At 38.2% G+C, this 18,767-nt stretch overlaps 1 protein-coding gene across 3 annotated transcripts in view; it reads right to left on the bottom strand.

Moving 5' to 3' along the window:
- TEX10 (testis expressed 10) overlaps positions 1 to 969 on the bottom strand; it is a 56,893-nt gene extending 55,924 nt beyond the window's left edge. The window contains exons 1-2 of one of the 3 annotated variants that reach the window (XM_030445915.1): positions 894 to 969; positions 191 to 313 (exon numbers count right to left, since the gene is read on the bottom strand). The gene's annotated coding sequence lies outside the window, so the exon portion shown is untranslated. The other 2 variants (XM_030445916.1, XM_030445914.1) reach the window with 2 other exon arrangements.
- Positions 970 to 18,767: the final 17,798 nt, after the last annotated feature.

Here is an 18,767-nt window from a genome sequence, read left to right as displayed (position 1 = left end):
AAACCGGCAGGCGAGGTCCATGCCCTAACTCCTCTCCTCTGACAAAGAGTTCCCCCAGGCCGAGCTCCCTCTCAGCACAGGGCAACACTTACAGACGACTGATTTCCCCTCTGCGGCTCCCTCGCTGGGAACCCCTCTCCCAGCCACCCCAAAGCCCCTCACCACCACAGACCGCCCCACGCCGCCATACCCCAAAGCCGAAGCGCTGCTGAAACGGAGACGGAGGCGGCGGCTCCTCCCGCTGGTCTAGGCCGCTAAACCACCTTCCTCACCGTCCCGGGACATCTTTCATCTCGCTCCGCTTCCAGTCGCTCTACGAGGATTTTAAATAAGGCGCGTTAATGCCTACCCGCTGCCGGGGCTCCCGGCGGGGAGGCCGCGAGGTCGGCTCTCCGCCCCGGAGGGAGTAGCCGGGGCTCCACCGGCGGCAGGGAGCTGGGAGCAACGTTTGAGGGAAGCGGCCGCGGCCGAGCGAGCGAGCGAACGGGGAGGTGGTGCGGGGAGACGGCGGCGGACGACGCCTTCGGGCCGGGAAACGGAGGCCGCCGGTTTCCCGGGACCGGCACGCCCGCGGCAGCGCTCACGCTTTCCCGCCGCCCTTGCGCAGGAGCGTGCGGGAAGGGGGTGGGTCACACAAAAGGCGGCCGCTACCACAGGGCAGGGCGAGCCCTCCGCGGGCAGGGCCGAGCCGGGTCGAACCGAGCCGGGCCGGACGCGACGCCTCCTTCCCGACCCCCGCTGGCGCAGCACCGGGCACTCACCAACCACGCGGCAGCGCGATCCCCCTTCTGCCCCCCGGGAACCCGCCCGGAAACGGCGCCCCCCGCCTCCCCAACACACACACACGTGAGCGGCGGGAACCCGAGTTTCCCCCCCCCCCCTCCCGCACACACCTCACGCTCCCGCCCCTCGCCGCGACGCCGGGACGAGCGCACTTCCTTCCGCTCCGAAACCTCCCGGGCGCTGGCGCCATCTGCAGCGGGGGAGGATCCCGCCGCCACCTGGAAGGGGTGGGGGGGGTGTGAGGTGGCGATGGCGCCGTGGAGGAGGGTAGGGCAGGGTGGGGGGTTCGCCTGCCTCTCCCCGTGGGATGTTGTACTCCTGAGCGCTTGCTCGGGGGACGGGGATGCGGTAATGGTGACGGCAAATGGCAGCGTTTGTGTCCTTGGAGCTGGGAGGTATCTGGGAGGAGGTGGCTGAGCATGGAGTAAAGGAGGCAGATGGGGGGGAGGCCTTTTCGCTCCCTACAGCTGCCCAAAAGGAGGTTGTAGGCAGGTGGGGGTTGGTCTCTTCTCCCAGGGAACAAGCGGTGGGACAAGAGGAAATGGCCTCGTGTTGTGCTGGTGCAGGTTTAGCTGGGATATTAGGGAAAAAAATTTTCCCTGTAAGGGCAGTCAAACACAAGAAGAGGCTGCCCGGGGAAGCGGTGGAGGCAGCATCCCTGGAGGTACGAAAAGACAAGAGGTGTAGAGGTGGTGCTTAGGGACGCGGTGTAGCCGTGGACTCCGTGCAGTTGGGTTAATGGTTGGATTTTATGATCTTAATGCTCGTTTCCAACCAGAACAATTCCACGATTCTATGATTCCAAGAGGAGCTGGAGCCTGCATCCACCTTTCGTGTTTCACAGACAGTCCCAAGCTCCGAGGCAGGCAGGATCTGCGGTTCGGTACACTGATACCCGAACCGAGCGTGTGCTCCAAAAGTAGGGATGGGTTCTGCAGGCGAAAGCACAGAGCACACGCCTGGAATAGACGGGACGCAACACAAGAGAGTATTTCCAGACCTGCCCCGAACAGAGATCATCACACTTCACACCAGAGAGTAGCTCCTCTGTTGCACACTCAAAACTTTTGATTTTTTATCAATTCACCTGTGAATATCCTTCTCCTTTCCACTCCCTGCCTTCTAAGAGGAACAGAAGTTCTGCATTTGTGATAAGAATCACTTCCCTGAACCTCTCTGGTGTCAAGTAAAATATATAAAACTAAGGTAAAGCTAAAAGCAAAATTAATTTTCTCTTGGTTTACATTTTTTTCCACCATTGCTTCAGTTTTAATTCTGTTAATTCTCCAGTCAACCTAGCTGTCTGCCTGTGAGAAAGAAAATACAATATTTAATAATACCAAAGAGATGGGGGTTTTTTTCTGACTTTGCAACTCTGGCACAAGTATCACATTATCTTTAAAAAGCTGTGTCGGATCAAACACGCAGTCTTCTGTAAATAATAATACACTGAACCATCACAAAGCAGGAGTGGAGACAAGAACAAGATAATACAATTCTTTTGCAGCCTGTTTGCACCACGGCAAAAAAGAAAAATAAAAATTAAGGGCTAAATAACTGCACAACTGAACAGACTGTTAGGTTATGTTCTAGGCAAACATTTTCAGAAGCATACACTTGATGATTTGATAGCCCATTTCAGTTTTCTCAGCTGTCTTTGAGAAGTACAGCAGCACGCTGCAGCTTACCATTCAAACCATTTTATATCAGTGCCCTATAGATTTGAGAGGTCTTTCCATTTTCCGCATGCTCCTCCTGCACCCAAGAAAAGAAAAATACTCAAAGTAATCTCAACTTCATCTCAACTTTATTTTCACTAGGTAGGGTTCCACAGCAAGAGGACAAATAAGCTGTCCCAGAGATGGCCGTTTAATAAAATCAGAATGTTCAGCTGCTATTTTAATTATTAGCACACTCTGCATTTTCAAAACCAAGACACATACAAAAAAAAAGATTTTTATTTTCTGTCTTACAGGAACAGAATTTAGAATTTTGTATCGACTAAAAGATGTTTTTACTGATCAATTAATCTTCATTAAGCAGGCATTAGGATTGTCCCTATTATAAAATAAATGAGATATAAGAGCTCCAGCTCCCTTTTTACTTTTAACAAGAACATATTTAAAGCATTCTAGAAATTCTTCACAATTTCTTTAAAGCAGTGTTTTTTGTGTTTTCATTTAATTGTCAGTGAACTTCTTCCATTCCCATGTTCCTAGAACACAACTAACCAATTTTCTTGCAGCTTTCTTTGCTTCTATTTTTAGTGTCTTGTATTCCACGATACGAAGATGTGCAAGAATGAGGACTCTCAGTTCCATCCAGATCTCCAAAAAAATGTATGTTAACATTAAAAGGTTCATTTACCATCTGGCCCCAGCATGTCTATGTTATAACAGGATTTGGCTGCAAAGCTGAAGAGCTTTAATTGGAACCACTGAACACTACCCAACATCACAAGCAGGAATCAAATTTTAATAACACAGTTTAATTAAAAAAATATATTAAATTAACAACCACACTGATTAACCATTCAAAACATTTTTGATCATCCTACAAAAGTAGTAGTCATTAATATACAGATCTTTATATTCAATCAAAGCCACTGCTACTTTATTTGGGGAAAAGTTCATGTTAGAGGAGCCTGAACTGAGGGACAGTATAAGCCAGCTTTCATTTCATTCTCACAGTGGTCAGATAAGACAAAAGATACTTCTGCTACAACATCAGTGGTGCATAGTAGTAGTCTGGTTAGGTCTCTTGGGTCACATCCCTGAACTGGCAGGCATAGCCAACCTCTGTTGATTTTGCTAAAGCTTCCAATTACCTAGGCTAAACTGGGTGTAATTCAGGCACTTCTCAGAACTAGGCTGACAACACTGACTTTATTATTATTTAAAATCCTTATTTTAAGAAATATGCAGAGACCTATTCGTAATATTATATAGGAGAGGATTTTTTTATTACAAAAATTTTTGGTCAGGCCCAGCAGCCACAGGGAATAACTTTTGACTATTTGTTGTAGGATGAATTGCAGTAGTTTATTCTACTGGTAACTCTTTGTAAAAGAGCCAACAATAAGAAAAGACCAGACTGGCAATATATGGTATTTAATGATATTGAGAAAACCAACAGTTACCTTTTTTAAAAGTATGTTTTGGTATGAAATGAAAGAACTTTACAACTTTTAAGCTTGTATAGCTTAAAGAGCTTTACAAGCTTTCCACACTATAGAAATTTAAACTATATAGAGAAATAAATAACAAGAATCTCAAAACCAAGTTATTAATTTCATTAAATTAACACTATACAAAATTGGAACATAGCAAAAGGAACTGCACTGTGTTTATATTAAGTAAAAAAACAAACTTAGAGAAAGTAAACACTGCTATATTAACACTTAACTACCACATCACTATGAGCTGCCATAGCTTGTTCTCCTCAGAGTTCCACTTTCAGTCAGGATCCTTATAACATTCGGAGTATCAATTCCTTAGTAAAGGCAAACAGACAAACAAAACCAGAAAATAAGTGGGTTTATCATCAAATTAATTTTAAAGCACAATCTATACTGAAACATTTAGATGCTGACATGAGTTGGGATCTTTTCATTTAATAAGAAAAATACCATAACTGTTACCAATTACAACGTGCCTGGAAACAATAAGTGTATCCTGATGTAAACAGCTGTATTGCTTCAGTTAAAGGGTCTGTCTTGCCCCTCTACTCTGTCTCCAACTTTTAAAGATCTGTAGTTGATAATCAGGAGAGCATGAACCAAAGTACATGATTTTATCACTGTAACAGGAAGTCAACGTGTCCTCTTCTGAACACAAGCTAAGAGATTAAATCAATGCCAATGACTTAAAAAGGGGAGGGCAGAGAATGAGAAGAAACATATGGACTGCTTAAGTGGTAATAATAAACATTTATCACCCACAACCAAATGCTATGGGAAGAGTAAGAGCAAGTGTGCCTGATACTTGTTGGGGTGTGGGAATACTGTGTTCTCCCCTTTTCAGATCATCTTCAGCTTAGGAAACTTTCTAAGTCTGATACAGCAAAATTTTCAGTGTTCCTCTTCCAAACACTTTCCAAGTCTGACCCAGACAAGGGAAGGCAAGGACACACGAAATATTTTTGTATCCACAGTATCCGTCTGCTAGGAGCTCCAGAGATCAGCCACCTATTACAGCAAGAGCCATCTCTTTTTATCCATTTTGAAGTTGGACTCTCACACTACTACAAGTTAATGGATCAAGAGAGAGAGGAAGTAATAGAATCTTGTCTGTCATCTCCATCCACTCATGATTTTACACATCTCTGTTACAGCATTTCAAGCATCTCTTTTCCAAGCCAAAGGAGTTTCCATTGCTTCTTAGATGAAAGATATTCCCATATTTTGTTGCCTTCTCTAAAGCTTTTTCAGCACTAAGTCATTTATCTGAAATAAGGGGAAAAGAAATATATGTCCTGTGTCAGATACAGGCAAAGCATGAGTTTATGAAATAACAAGATGATGATTCCCATATTTATTTCTATTACTTCCTTAATTACTTGCATTCGATGTATTCTTCTGACTGATAAGTTGGTAGTTCCACTAATCTGACAAGAAGCCTTTGAAATTCCTCAAGTCAACCAACACTTTCAGCTGTTTCAAATTTGACAAAATTTTACTATCCAGATAGATACTCTGCCCTTTTTCAAGGTCATCTGTGAAAATACTAAACAGGACAGACCTTAAGCACAGGCCCACAGTTCTCTACTGGAACCTATTTTCATTGTTTTAAATTGTCCATTTTCTATGTGCTTATTATTTAAACAATGGAAGAATTTCCCACTGTTTCCATAGAAGTTAGTTCCCTTAGAAGCTTCTGATTAGGCTTACAAGCTTCTTGGGAGTTCCAAATAGATTTTATGAAGTGGTCACCTTTATCTGACACCTTTGCTGACTGCTTTTGAACAACTCTGGGAAGTTTGTAAGCAAGGTTTTCTTTCTTATCACAGAAGCAATGTTCATTTCCCACCAACTACTCTAAGCAGATTGTATTTTTCCAGGTGTCCACTAATTCCTACCTTGTTTTTCTACACAGTTTCTATTCACTAATAGAAGCTGGCAGTTACACAGATTACCTGGAACCCTGTACTGGTTTTGCCTGGGGTAGAGTTAACTTTAGTCACAGCAGTCTGTTTGTTTGGGTTTGTGGCCAAAACAGCTTTGATAACACAGCAGTGTTTTGGCTGTTGCTGAAGGGTGCTTGCAGAGCCTCAAGCCTGTCTTTCCCACACTGCAATCTCACAAGTGTGATTATGCAGGGGCTGAGAAAAAGACTGTTAGGGGACACAGTTGGGACAAATCACCCAAACTGGCCAAAGGGATATTCCATACATCAGCAATAAAAACTGGGGAGGCAAGGGGTGAGGTTGGCTTCCAAGGTGTCTGTTGCTCAGACAAGTGGCTGGGCATCAGTTTGCTTGGTTGAGGTGCTGATCAATTGTCTTTGCATACTTGTTCTCCCCCATTCTTTCCCTTCACTTTTTAAACTGTCCTTATGTCCTTATGACTGACCCATGACTTTTCTCACTTTTGTTCTTCTATTTTCTTCCCTGTCCAGCTGCAGGGGAGGGTGGGATGCAACTGTGTTCAACATGCAACAAAACCCTGAAAGGAGCAAAATGCACATGGAAGAGAACCACATCTGCCACCCACAAATTTTCAAGTTCCAAAGGAAGTTTTATGGGAGAAATCACTACTATAAGTAACTTTACCATTCTGTTCTGCTGGTTTCTAGGACCAGGTGATATTCTTTCACAGAGGAATTGTAGCAGTTTGTTACTTTCATGGTTTTATGTTGTCTATTTGATCCATCCCAAACAGACACTCTGCTGATCTGTCTGCACACACATGCCCAAAGAGAGGCTATGGCACAGACTGCAGTCTCTCCAGTTTCTTCCACAATGAGCACTCAAGCAAAGAGTATCTTCAGTTTCTCTGCAGTGTACTACTCATCTTCAGTGTTCCTATTGTACCCTGATGATCCTGAACACAGTCTAAAAAACTTATACAGGAAGCTTCCGAAGAAAGGGCAGCAGTTGATTGATGTGGAAAGGTTTGGAGATGTGGAGATGTGGAAAGGTTTAGTAGCTGAAACTTATTAAAAACTTGTAAGTAAAAGAAAGGCTACTTGTCTCTATTATGCTACTGTTGAAAGTAAGGTTCCTTCAGGAATAATTTTCAGTAAAAATTTTTTTTGCTGTTGGCATTCCCAGAATGTTTCACCAGGTATATCACATTCAAAAGATTCTGTTTTTTTCTAATAATAGTATGCTTGATTTTAGTTTACTCTCTTTCTTACCATGTAAACATTACTATGCACAAATGAGAAAAGACTTTAAAAGAAATATGGCAACTATTAACACCTTCATGGGAAGGCAGCCATTTTGAATTACCATTCTTAAACTGGATCCCCCCTGTAAAAGGGGGAAAAAAGTCTCTTCAACCCTCCTTAATACCTCAAAGTTCTTTCACCCATATAATTCTTAATATTTCACAGAGCTAAAAAAAAATATGGTATGTATATTTTTATATGTCTGTGTGTGCATGCATGTATACACAAGTTACCTCTGAAAGCTGGATTTGCTGCTGCTATTTTGTGTAGAGTAGCAGTAACTTCCTCAACATTCATGTTTCTTACACTGTTCAAAAATTCAGTAGTGAAGTTGCTCTCATATGCTGTTTCTGAAGAGCCAGTTGAAGAGTTTTGGGGTTCATCTTCATTTACTGCTAAGGGCTGCTTAGCTGATCATCTGCTTGAATAGTCTTTAAAAAAGAGAAGTATTGTTTTTCAGTAAAAGAAGATTCTGAAGACTCTCCATTACCTATTTCCCTAAACAGGGCCTTACAAAACAACCACTTCCAGTCTGTCACAGCAGCATTGCTGGTAAGGTTCCATGTGACTTTGCTACATTTTCATACAATTAAGGATTAGGAATGTTTTCCATTTACAGAAAATCCTGGAGAAACAAGGGTGGGGAGGTGTATGAGAGCTATTTCCATTATGCTTAGAAAAAGGAACTAAAAGTTCCAAGTCTCACTTATTGAGTCTTGCAGTTTGTTATTAGCAGTGTATTAATTGAGGCTTTCAAAAGCTAAACGTCCTAGAAAAAAAATCATAGAAAATAGCCTCACTAGTATTCTGGGTATTTTGCCCCTCCAAACACATGACTGTAGTTCTTATGTGTCACATTTAATGATATGGTTGTTGGTTCTGCATACCAGTCTCAAGCTGTAACTATAAGCATTGAGCGTTATCAGTTCTAGAAGCGGCCACTGACTGAGAAACTTGCTGTTAATTCCACCAAGTACAGCTACTTATCAGAGATTTAGCTGAAAGCAAAATTACAAGACAGAAAATTAGCTCTAGCTTGGCCCAAACCAGGACATCATGCTTCAGAAAAATTGCCATTTCATAGAGTCACAGAATAGTTTGGATTGGTCAATTTTTGTTCATATCAAGAAGGGAACGACCTCAGAGAAATCCAAAACTCTTTGAAAAAAATAAATGAGAAGTAATGAGGCCAAATACCTGCAATATTCAGGTATTGAACAGAATTATCCATCCTATACAACATAATTTTGTTTCCACTAACATCTCGATCGGACTAGAGCTGCTCTAAGCCTCTTTTCCACCAAGAAGGCAAAGAAATTAGAGAAATGGGGGGGAAAAAGCCAAACAAGCAGAGGTAAACTTTGAAAACCTTCTTAGAGAGTTGCTTCTGAACAGAGGAAAGTCTGAGTCAATATGAATTCAATTTCTCCCTAAATCCTACAGTTAAGTAGGATGAATGCTTTTGATTAGGCTGCCCTTCCTAACATTTGTAGAGGATGGAAAAAAACCCCAAAACTATTAATTTATGCTACTTTACCCCAAATTTAAGCAGTTATTTGAAAATCATGCAACTTCTATGTATGCACTGCTTGTGCATACTGCTTGGTTTTCTACAAATGAAAAAGCACTGTATTAGGCCAAGAAGTGACACTTTTAGAACTAATTCTCAATCTGTTAGGTCTAGAAAGGAAGCTTTTTAGTCTCCGAATAAAATATTAAGTTAAAAAAACACCGATTGAAAGTTTAGAACACTAGAAAAAATACAGTTAAAAACCTGATGTGGGAAAACATTATTTTTCCACAACTAGTAGCTTAGAAGTTACTTCAGAATTTGATTGTTTTGTAACATGTCAGATTTTGATCTCTTTCCTATGAGCAAACTAACAAAATGCTAGATGGAAAAAACAGCAGGAATATGGTGAAAGTAAGCTTGCTGAGGAAGTAAAAGCAGTAAATAATTAATGACAGAAATAGGCGTGGAATTTATCATGTAAAAGTACTGGCTTTGGGGCATGAAGAAAGCAATACAAGGAACGTAGAATATTGGGAAAAAAGATAAAGATTTGTAACAAAATCGTGAATTCAGAAAGGCTTTTGAAGACAAAAACAACAACAAAAACTTCCTTCTTTTTCTTCAGGAGTCAGGTCTGTAATTCTCTCCACCTTGTTCACTGATATTCAAGTGGAAAAAACGAAATACATGTAAGATATTTTTATTCTTTAAATAAAAATGTAGTTAAGTAGCTGTGGTAGTAGGAGTAGCTGCTGTGAATGAGAAGTCTGTTCAACACTGACAGTTCTTCAAAAAACAAAATAAAACCAAAAAACCAAACAACTCTGGGAGGCATAATGAATAACGTTTCATATGGCAAAGATGTTCAATGGATCACCAATAGAAGGAAAGTTCCTAGGAATGCTGTTGGGAGTGGGAGAATAAACAAAAAGTCATTCCTAGAATGGACACTTTGGAGATTATGGAATAATGGAATGTAAACTGGAGATATAGGGAACACAATTCACAACCACAGCAGCCTCAAAGAAGTACTCAGAACCCTTCCATACCATACCTATGTCAAGACAAGTCAGTCAAAAGTAATATTAGAAACTAGGTTTCTAATAGTGGAGAAAGAAAGAGACCTCAAAAGGAAGAGTTCAAAGAGAAGGATCAAAATGATGTATAAGAAAAAATATTGATGTCAATAATGTGTGATTACATGCTGAATGAAGACTGGAAAAGAAACTGGATACAGAACAAGAGTGTCAGGAAGGCCAGGAAAGATGAGAAAATCTTAAATTATAATCTAAAAGGGACAAAACAAGCAGAAAAACTTATAGGTAAGGGAAAGCTTACTAAATAAGAGGCATGCTTATTTTTAGCTTCTATTTTAAAAAGAATCAATCACCTTTGAATTCAAGTATTGAGACTCCTCAAAAAAACCCCAAAAACCCCAAAAACCCTCCACGTTTATCCTATCATCACTACAAAATTTTAAGTATTTCTAAACTTACATTGAGTTTCCACATCACATAATCACAGGATTCTACAGATTTGTAGGGGAAAACCAAACCAAAATCCACATTACTTTTTTTGATGCAGTCTGCTGATTATACTCCACTAGTGCATCTGTAAGAGTCTCTGTAACTTTTAGGATAAATCAAGTATCATCTTCATTCAGTACCTCAAAACTTCGCTGGGAAAAATTAAAACAAGCCAACACACAATAAGAAAAACTTTCCTCTGAAAGATTAAAGTCTCACCGTGCATTAAAAAACCCCGCCCAAACCTAACTTTTTGTGTCTCTATCTTTCTGTCAGATATGGCTGAATTCACAAAGCAAATAAAATTTTATGTTTAATCCCATGAATTGGGGGTTAGGAGGAGGTAGAACAGAAGATGAACCTAACAGAAGTAAGCAGCAGGTACCCAATATAAACCTTTGAAAAGGAACAAGCCAACAATATGCCTGGAAATACATACAGGAAAATGCCTTAAGTATTTTAATCTTTCCCCAAGGTACTTGCATAAAAATGAAGGTGTGTAACTTTCCTGAGGCACCACAGTCATAACACATGTCTCTAGGAAGTGGCAAAAATTCAGAACACTCCTGGTTTAAAAAAATATATGCTGCCTTGTGTTATACTAGCCTTTTTCATCCAAAATGCCTAAGGAAAAAGTCTTTGAAATTCTGAATCTCTAATAGGGAAATAAGTTCTGTCTAGCACTAACAGCCCTCACAGAGAGCACTTCATGCGTCATCCTCTTGTCTGTAGTAATCAAGTTCTGCTGAAAATACTTCCACTGGGCATAATGTAACTGCAGGTCTGTCCTAATAATTCAGGGTGTTCTGGATGAGAAATAAGCAATTTTAAACAACCCAGATAATGGAAAAAAGTCATTACAAACCAGCATAATTTCCTATGTGAAAGCACAACAGAGATGGCATTAGATTTTTAACAGCAACGGTATTCATCTCTCCTGGTTTACACAAGATAAGTTTAAAGAAGATCTTGTAAAAAATTGCATGGGAAAATAACATTAAACTTGGGCAAGGATATCTCTGCTACCAGGTAATAAAAGAAAAACAGTTATTTTAACGACAAAGCTGAACATACGGATTTTAACAGTTAAAGAAATTATACAGTATGGTTAATTACTGAACAACTGGAATTATTCCATAAAAAGGAAGAGCAAGTCAAAAAAAGATACTGTAAATTGCTTTCCACCACATAAGAAGCCTTTTGAATCTAACAACAGAAACACATAATGCAGCTTAAAAAAAAAAATTTACTGTAGATATTAATAGTAAACAATCTTCAAACTTTCCAAAAGAGAACATTGTTCCAATCCTATTCTCAACAGTCCTCTTTTGTTCTTGGAGGACAATCATACCAAGCACGAGGATGCTTAAAAACAAATTCAAGGTTTGTTAGTAAGGTGCAATCTTCGCACTTAATAATTCCCTATCAGAAAGGGGAAAAAGCATTTTTTAATATTCAAAAGTGTGTAAATTACCATGCAGTAGCTAGGTCACAGCAACTAACAGTAAAGATTTTTGTACAGTTTTTCACTGATGATTTTAATAAATTCACAATTCCTGTATGCAAGGCCACAAAGGCTAATAATGCCAACAGCTAGTTTTCCACTCTTATTGATTGTATCCTTACTGTGAATGTGTGCATCATACATATTTGCAAGAGAATAGAATTCAGGTGTTCTGCCACTTTTTAAAGGGGAAAAGTAGGGGTTTTTTTTGGTTTCTTGAATTTTTTTGTCTAAGTTTACAAGCTGCATTTTATTTCTTAAAAATTACTTTTTTCCTTACTGCACAGCTCAGATGTTTTTCTTCATTCTGCTTCCTTCTGTTATTGATTTACTACATTATAAGCTTTGTCATTCTGATTTTTAGTTATTTATTTATTTCAAGGTAAGATTTAATATTCACCAAATAATCCAGCAGTTCTTCCTGACTACTGAATTCTTCAGTATTTGATAGTAAATTCTTGCTATTTAACATTAAAAAATAAAGTCCAGAGATCCATTCAACTAAAACTAAACAGTAAATAATATTATGGTTTATCTGGATTCTTGCTCTAGGTATTTGTGTGCTCTTGTATGAAACATCTATGTGTATTTTAATGAAAAAAGTAAAACTTTGTTCCTAATAGTTTTGTTTAGTAATTTGTAGTTAATTTATGGTCAACATTATTAACTTGTATAAGCAAAAGCAGACACCATTGCCAATCATATATTAATGCCCCAACTACTTGTAAACTGGAGCATCCCATTATCAGAAAAATACCTCAACTGTGTTTTCTTCCCACAATTGTTTAATTTTGTCACACCTTAAGACAGAATAAATAATTAAAAACAGTATAAAGTCAGGTTGATCTACCAAAAATGTGTAGCCTGTCAATAACTGATACTCAGTTTAAATTCCTGACACTCTACTACTACAGTAGTTGTGACACACTCTGAAAGGTCACAAAAATATTTCCTTGCAGAAATCTCTGTGGTTCCAGGTATTACTGTAAAAGTTACTCATAAGGGCTTTTTTTTTTTTTTTTTTTTTTTAGTATTATTAGCTAGTATGTAAGTTCTAAAACCCAGAAGTAAGAAAAGAGTTTGGCACTGGTAGTAGAAGCTGCAAGCTTCTTGTGTGCATTGCAGACAAGATCCCTAATTGCAGTATGATTTTTATAAGGACTTCACAAGCTTGCCTTTACAAAAATTCAGCTATAAAATGAAGAATTTTACAATGTAGCCACAGAGATATTGGGCATTCAGAGACTGATATGGCTAGAAGTTACTACCCTATGTTTGCACTGTTCTTCAAGCACTACTACTACAGATGCATCCCATCCCTTTGCAACCCCAAGAACCAGGGCTGAGAGTGGTTGATGGTTTTAAAATAACCTAAACCATATGACTGCCAAACCTAAGCCCTCCTTCTTGAAATCTTGCTTAGGAATCAAATGTGTTGTAAAAGCACATGATACGCTTAATGAATACAAAATCATAGAATCATAGAATCATAGAATTGGCTGGGTTGGAAGGGACCTCAGAGATCATCGAGTCCAACCCTTGAACCACCGCTGCACTTATTAGACCATGGCACTGAGTGCCACATCCAGTCTCTTTTTAAATATCTCCAGGGACAGAGAATCCACTACTTCCCTGGGCAGCCCGTTCCAATGCTTGATCACTCTCTCCATAAAGAAATTCTTTCTAATATCTAACCTAATAATAATAATAAAATAATAAATAATAAAATAATAAAATAATACATAGCTATCTATAACATCTGTAACTGGATGGACTTTCTATGCAGAATTTCTACAGTAAGAAATTTCATAGAAATTTGGAGTAACAGAAGTTCTCACACTGATACTGCAGAATCTTTAAGTGGATACATCAGTTGTCTGCTTGCTGTAAATGAGAATCTGATCTTATGCCTTTTAAGAAAGTATATATAGAGTACATATCTCTCAGAAGTCTCACAAAAATAAACAGCAAAGGAACAAGCAGAAGTCTCAGTTTTGTAACTGACTTCCAAATTGGTCTCCTGCTGAAACAACCTGGCAGCTCATATTTACCCAGGACCTACCTGAAAAACTGGATTAAAAGGATGCTGCTTTTAAAAGTACAGGACTGCACAGTGAGGATCAGTGCCAAGTAGGACAAGACAGCAGCATTTCCAGATGTGAATGTCTGAACTTTTATTGATTCCCTGTGTTTGATGTTTACACAAACTAGTTCACTCTCCAGATTAAGAGTAGTTACAGTTACTTGACAGCCAGACAAACAACCACAAAGATTCATAAACCTGGACTTCAGTCTGGTTTCAACTAATCCTCTTCTTTAATGGTCGCCCCACACAGAGGCTGAAGTCCTACAAAAAGACATTTCAGGAAGAAGAAAACTTTTCCTTTTACAGACTAACAGTAAACAAGCAAAAGGTGTTGGCTCTACATGTCTGGAAGAGATATTACTGGTTTAAAGTTAGGAAACATTCCAAAAGAATGTCACTAAAGCAAAACCAAAGCACTAGCTGTTGGAACAAAATTCTTTTGTTGATGTGTGTGTATCTCTTATTCAATGTTTTCCTACAGTTCATGGCAGTTGCACAAAGATGACTGATTCTGGAGATATCCCCTTCACACAAAGGCTGATAGTTCAGACAAAACTCACAATACTCTTATTAATAAAGATGTTTACACTCTGCAAGCAGTTTCACCATTTTAGAACCACAGAAAATACTTACTTTGTTCCTCTATGAAATCTTTCGTAAAGATGAACGTCCATTGTTACAGTTATTTACTGATTATCTTTTCCTTATCAAATCAGTTTGTATACTGCCCTAATTATCTGACATGAACCCACAACAGAGGATTTTTTAAACTACAATGAAGCATTGTTTTTGAACTTGTAATATGTGAGGATTATGCCTCATTTGTTAAATATAGCCTAGTTAAATATAAAATCTAGTTGCACCCAGAGCAAAATCACTTTACACATACCAGGTTTTCTGCTGGTGAGAGAAGTTTATGGCTGAGCACAATTTCAGAAGGCAAGCTTTTTATTGTTTCAGCATGTCTTTCCTCCTCACAGCACACTTTATGCAAGTCCAGTGTAGACAATTATCATCTACATTTTCCTTTAAGTAAATTTAGAGGTTTGGGAAGTGGTGGGCTTTTTTTTTTTTTGTTTTACTTTTCTGAGTAGTTGCCTTTGCTGTTTTCAGCAGCCTTATTAGGTACAACCTTCTCATCTGTTTTTGCCTGTTCTTTCTGACTTTTTTCCTGCTCCTCTTGAACATTCTTTTAATCTAAAACAACAAAATTTGTATATTTACTAATTGGTTTCCAGTATTTTGAATTATTCTTTGCTTAGAATACTTTTTTTAAATTAACATCAATACCTTGAAGGTAAAGGTAACCTTGTGAAGAAATAGCAACTGAACCTAAAAAAAATCAAAGATGTGGTTCAGCCACTTAGCACAAGTCCATATTTCTGATGAAAAATATTCTGAATGAGAACAGTTATAATGCATTTAAATAGAACCCCAGTCCTCACCTTTGACACTAAGTCTAACGCCAAGAAGCAGCTTCTGATGTTTCTTCAGTTAGACAGTGTTTACTGGTTTTTATATTTAATTCTGGTTTTGTTTTTGAGAAAATAAGCATTAATCAAATATTTTAGATGCTGTTCACAAAAAACTGAATCTGTCCAATCCATTTCCTTTTTATTCTTCTTGTGGTCTAAACAAACAGCTGGGGTTTTGTCTGACATCGAAGCATAACTTATATGCCCAAAGTCTGTGGCCCTTCCCCAGAAAATATGCATAGTTAAAATTTCTAATAATGAACTTTGTCTTGTTTCTGTTCTAAAGTATACAGCAACGTGAAGTAACACCAGATGGTTTTCTTTTCAAGCACTGGGATTATCCTTTACCTTGCTGCAGACCCCAAACCCCATTACAGGTTGCACAAATTCACATTGCATAGAAGACCACAACTGCAGAAGCTATGAACAGGCACACACAGAGTAAATAATGCATGGACTGTTGAAAGTTAAAAAGAGAACCTATTAAAATCATAATTTTTCTCTTACTTTGAATGGAGTCTGGCATTTTTCCATCCTTAGTTCTACATGTTTTGACTTCATTACTAAGTGACATATCTACATGCTGAACTTTAGCTTTTGAAGAGCTGTCATCCACATTAGGATCTAAACAAGCATCTTTGAAATGTAGCACAATGGACAATAACTTGACAGAGGCAAGTTCTAACACTGCACATCCATTTCAACTAGCTCTGTTTCTGTGCACTATTAGTTACAAACATTGAGAATAATTTTATAAGCATTATTATGTGACAGCATATTAAATAGGAACCCCAAATTATTAACAAAGTTTTAAATATTTTATACCCTGGTTATAATTACACACATACATTACTATATTTATAGTATTTGCATCTTTTAAGAAGAGTACCACAAAGTACTTTTGCACAAGCTATGTGCAAAATTATACACATTAACCAAGGGTTAGAGTCAAGAAACATAATTTAAATAGGACTCAACTAATTTCAAAATACTTTCATACATTCCATATTGATATTTTTCCTCTTAATACTGTTCTGGGTATTACAGTGCTAATCTAGATCATTATAATCTTCTCATTACTTCCACTGAACTATTTTAAGAGACCATTTACATACTAATAAGCATTAAAATTAAATACATTAGTTTTAATTCAAATGTTTATTTTTCATGCAGGACTGAGAATGAGGTCTTATAGTATTTTTAGCTACTTCCCTAAGTGGCACAGGATTGTACTCTCTGTCCTACTGAATGACATTGTAGTACAATCATTTTTTAAACGAAGTGAGTGGCAAAGTCTCACAGATACAATGTTACCACAATTTTGTGACTATGAATGGCTAGTAAAACAGAAAGCTTTTTTCCATAGGTAAGTGTGGGAAAACAGTCTGCAGAGGCTTAAGGATTCCATGTGCACATCAATATGATTGTATGAAATCCTTTATTAACAACTTGCACTCACTTTATATAGAGAAGTCTTGCTTACACCATCTTATCATGCAGGTGGCTTTGTATTCCAATTGCACATTCCATTCTCACAGAAAGATTCTTCTCACATAATTATTTTCCTCTTCTGTTGCCAATTAAGTTATCACTTTCCCATTAGCTCATTCTCAGAAAGCCTCTAACTAGGCCTCAATAACCATTAACCCAATGTGGCCTGAAGTAAGTCAGGATTGCTCACAACCTGTATATTTCTGAACTGTTTCCCCAAGAGGTAAGTGCTATAGCTGCACTTTAGGAACTTTGTCTGGCTTTCCAAACTGCAAACTAAATACACACATCAAGCTCCATCCAGCCCCTTTTGCTCAGATCACCTAAATGGACATAAATAGTTGACACTGCAGAGACTATAACAGCCACCAGATAAAAAGAAATCAGAGGTAAAGGTTCTTATGAAGTGAGAGGAATTGGGATGGAAACAGAGAGAGAGCAAAGTCATATAAAACAGATCTCTCTCGTTATGTTGCCTGCAAAAGAACTTGTTCGTCCATCAAATTTTCAATATACACCATACAAAAATGCAGCTTGGAATATCAGCACACACTACAATTTCAAATCAAATCTTTGAATTTGCCCTTTATTCAAACTAATTTAGATCAAAGGGAGTTTACCCAAACTCAAAACATATCATTTACATCCCACTGAGCACACTTAGCTTCTTTCCATCTCCTCATTAATGGAGCATCTGTAACAACCTAAATATAAAACCTATTTATGTTAGCTAGTTTGTGCATAAAATTATTCCACAGGTATTTCATTAGAGTTAATATTAATTTTTTAAGGATATATGACTAGTAGCATTAAACACGTAAGTATAAATCCCTGAATGGATATTCAAAAAGTCAGTTACCTGGGCACTTATTTATCACAAATAAGTAAGAGTTAAAAAAAATTAAACAGCAAGTTTCAGAAAATACAGCAGCAAAATTAAAACAGGCTATGCATGATCTGTTTAAAAGTTCCCCAAATCAAGGATTGGTTTGCTCCGGGTGTAGTGAAAATGATCCTAGAAAAACAAAACAGTCTACAAAGTATAGACAGAACTATTTCCATATTCACGTACATAAATTTCAAATAAAATAATAAAAAAAACATTTCTAAATACTGTTGTGGTGTAAGCATCAACACAAAGCAATATGAAGAACATGAGAACATGCTCCTAAGTGTGCAGCTCCCCAAGAATCCAAGCTTGTGATGCTCCTGTGATTCCATGGCATTGTTTGTAACCTCTTATTCACCCACGAATTCTCACACTTTCCTTTGTACTACCATAATTTTTACCTGGCTCCTCCAAGAATTGCCATAAGGTGCTAACAAAGCCTCAAAAAAGTCATAAAGGTAGTTTCCTACCAACAAAGAAGCAGGTTATTTTACAAACACACACCCCCAGTATGGAGTTGTTTAAATGTTAATATAGGTGTTCTGTGTTATTTGTGCACCCTAGAGTCATACTTATGTAGACTGAGGCAGCATGAGTATTAATTGACATGAGACATACTTATGATGGGAGTGACCAATGAGAAATTGTGTCTAGAATAATCCTAGAATTATTACAATTACAAAAAGCATGTGTAATAAAGGCTAAAAAAAGCAAGATTTTCCTATCATCCAAAATGTATCTGTCCACCATAACAGAAATTACTTCCTTTGTTTTTTTAATAAATATAAATTAGCTGTAATTCTAAAGAAATGTACCTTTATTTGTTTTCTTCCTTCTTTCTTCTCTATTGCTAATGCAACTTGCCTAACTTTTCTGTACAGTTCAGAGCCTTTACCCCTAACTTCATCAGATTCTGAAATTTCAGGAAAATGTTGTTTCTAGAAAACAAGGGAACACAAATCCTGAAGTCACACTTCATCCTATGCAACTCTTTCCAGATGTAACACAATTTATAATTGTGGAAGATAAATTTTACATCTACATGGCAGATGTTTTTAAAATGATGAGATATATATAGGATCACAGGACAGCTTAAGGGACTGAAATCAAT

This window comes from Calypte anna, chromosome 2, assembly GCF_003957555.1.
Source record: "Calypte anna isolate BGI_N300 chromosome 2, bCalAnn1_v1.p, whole genome shotgun sequence".
NCBI lineage: Eukaryota > Metazoa > Chordata > Aves > Apodiformes > Trochilidae > Calypte > Calypte anna.
Note: the sequence above shows the minus strand (reverse complement) of the source record. Positions and strands in the feature narration are given on the sequence as shown.